This window comes from Papilio xuthus, unplaced genomic scaffold (genome assembly GCF_000836235.2).
Source record: "Papilio xuthus unplaced genomic scaffold, Pxut_1.1 DF824790.1, whole genome shotgun sequence".
Lineage (NCBI taxonomy): Eukaryota > Metazoa > Arthropoda > Insecta > Lepidoptera > Papilionidae > Papilio > Papilio xuthus.
In genome coordinates this window covers 1-3,082 of record NW_013533859.1, presented here as the reverse complement: position 1 = coordinate 3,082, position 3,082 = coordinate 1, and the positions used below count along the sequence as shown (strand labels likewise).

General features: G+C 31.3%; 1 pseudogene; it reads right to left on the bottom strand.

Moving 5' to 3' along the window:
• Positions 1-226: 226 nt before the first annotated feature.
• LOC106127293 (protein inturned-like) lies at positions 227-3,079 on the bottom strand (annotated as a pseudogene).
• Between the last annotated feature and the right edge of the window lie 3 nt (positions 3,080-3,082).

Sequence of the window (3,082 nt, the reverse complement as noted above, 5' to 3'; positions counted from 1 at the left end):
GACAGAAATGATGCTTCTTCTCAGCCATGAGATGAAATGATGTTTACCATTATATAAAAGGTGGCGCCACTTTCCATACAAACCGTCCTTCTTCTAAGTTTCCACCCCCTGGGATAGACACAATTTTCAAGATGGAGGATCTCCGTTTGCGTTCAATTTGTACCATAGACTAATAGAGTTTCGCGTGCCTGGTGAAAATTTTTGATTTCTTTACATTTAAAGTTTGGATTATAAATAAACAACAATTTAATCTAGTTAATTTAAGTATGTAATTTAAAATTTACAAGTTATTTGTATTCATCATGAAAACAAGACACCCCCCACCAAAGAGTATATAAAATTATTACGTTAAATGATTACGTTACTCTAAATAAGATAATAATTGAGCCACTTCTGTAAGATCTTGGGGAACAGATTCGTGATAGCATATGTATAGTTCTCTTGGTTCTGGTTCACTGAAAACTTCCCTAAAATATAAATAAAAAAAATTAAACAATAGTACAATGATTTATAACTATTATTTAGGATTAGAAGTTAGCATGAAAAAATAATTGCAAAATGATTATGAAAGAAAAGTTATAAACCAGTACAAGACATTAAATGTTAAGCATTTCATTTAAAAATATGCTTCCTTTTCCAAGTCTGAAAATAATAATAGAAGACAATTCCTACCCGACAACCCAAAACAGAAAGGGTTCACAATTTTTTTTATTGATGCCACACTGAATGAAAACATCAGGAGGTACTTCAAACAAGCTGCCATACTCTCTGACTGCCACTAGCAAAGAGTATAATAAGTATACTATAGACTGGCCACTAGGATTGATTTGATGGCGCATGGTTCTTTTTAAATCTGTTAAAAAATCAAAATAACATTGTATTATAGTGTCCATGTTCAATTGTAAGTTTACATAAGATTAATAAAAATTATAGTAAATAAGAGTAAATAATTAAAACAAATATCATTTTTTTCTTTGACAGAATAAAAAAATCTTACTAATGCGAATGTTTACATGGACGGATGTTTGCTGCAAGTTATTTTCTGAACGGCTCAACGGATCTTGATGAAATTTGGTACAGATGTGGAACATAGTCTGAAAGGAAACATAGTCTACTTATTATATTTTTTTTAATACTGCGCGGACGGAGTCTATAAACTTACTTCATACTATATTGTAGTAAATCAGGTATCTTCTTACAAGCCCTCCTAAAAGTAACAACAATGTAAGAATATAAAACATTGTTCGCTTGCATTTCGATAGTTTTCATTGGCGCTATCAAAACTCCTTTCTCTGATTCCAGTTGTACAAAATGAAATAGGACATTCTCTTCACCGGCTGTTATTCTGAAAATTTTCGAATTCTATATTTAATAATTTAGAATAGGACCTCATTCTTTTTTTTAATATCATGTTTTTTACTATACCTGTGGACAGTCACATGATTGAGTTCATTTAATAAACTTTTTCTTATAATTGTCATATCAATATTCCCGCTAGTTCTACTCCCATCCTGAAAATTATAACATATGATGACATTTTATTGTAAATTTTTGCAAAAAAACTACAAATCCGATCTCAAATAAAAAAAAACTTAAAAAGCTACTAGACTTTACGCTTAGACTTTGATTAAAATATAATCTATTTATATACTTGAAGTACACAATGAAAGGCTTCGTTCACACAGACCAGGGCGGAGACCAGGCAGATTTTTACACTCGTACTTAATAAGAACATGCAATGTTTTAATCTTATAAATCTGCTATACTCTGCTCGCCTTGTCGATTTAATGAACTGGAACAGAAAATAAAAAAGTTTAGCCTTCTATTTTATACTGAGATGGCTGAGAATAACAATCTTTGCCTTACTTTCATTGAACTAATAATAAACGGACGGTGGCGCGGGTAAAAGATAATCATAAACTTACAATACCTCATTTTCCTGCCATACTTTGTCAAGTATTCAGGAGTTGTTTCAACCTGTGGTAATGTGTTTGATGAGAACCAGGTAGCCAAATATTTATGCAGTCCCACTTCGTAAAGCAGTTCCAAACAGCTTTCACAATCCTCCACGTAAAATGGAGATGGGGATGTTACACCTATCGCCTGTAAAACCATTTAAAGAAAATCACTAATATTTATACACAAAGATATTGATAGAAGAGAAAAAAGTTTAAGAATATTCCTTGATAAGCAATGTTTGTAAACAACATGCCAAGCAACATTGTTATGAATCCATACAGATTGACTGATAGAAGAACAAAAAAGGAAAAATTGGAGTCAGAAAAATTAACTAACAATAATTACTTACATCTTCTGTACATCCATCTGCTTCCATAAGGGTGGCTAATATAAAATGACCCTTACCAACGATCAAAAGAAACCAACGCCCATCTGGTATTCTACATTAAAAAAACAAAAAAGAATTGGACAACACAACATAAAAAAAAATTAAAAAAGTTCAAGTTTACTTATTCTCATTTCTGTCGTTTTTATTCTGACTTCTATGTTCTTTGATAAAAACTTCCTTCCACATAACAAGTTTGTCCAACTCCTTTTCAGTGCTAAGCCTTAATATACTGTTAAATTTTAAATACGCATTAATTTCTACTAAGTCTTCATCACGTAGATGTGAACTTAACAAGTGTCCAGAATAGTAGAGACATGCTCCGATTACAGTGTACAGTGTACATCCTTTGAAAATTTTCAACATCATCTGTCTGAAAATTTAAAGAAAAAAATTCTTAACAGACAAAAAAATTATAACAAAATATCGAAGCTTTAAAATGTACAATGGAAGACAACTGCTAAAGAAAATTACACAGAACACAAGAAATTTACCCTACTTTTTTCTACACAAAACACACTTCCGAAAAGGGTGAGAAGAGAAAGAGGACCAAAAATATGATGGCACTTAACCTACTTCATGTATTAGATGATTACAATCTACAATTAATTAAATTTGCATTTGAATTTATACAATATTAACCCATTCACGATAATCAGCCGCTTCTAACTCAGTTATTGCATCATCTACTTGTATTTTCACTTCCAAAGGTAAAGTCACGGCATGACAAGCTACAAA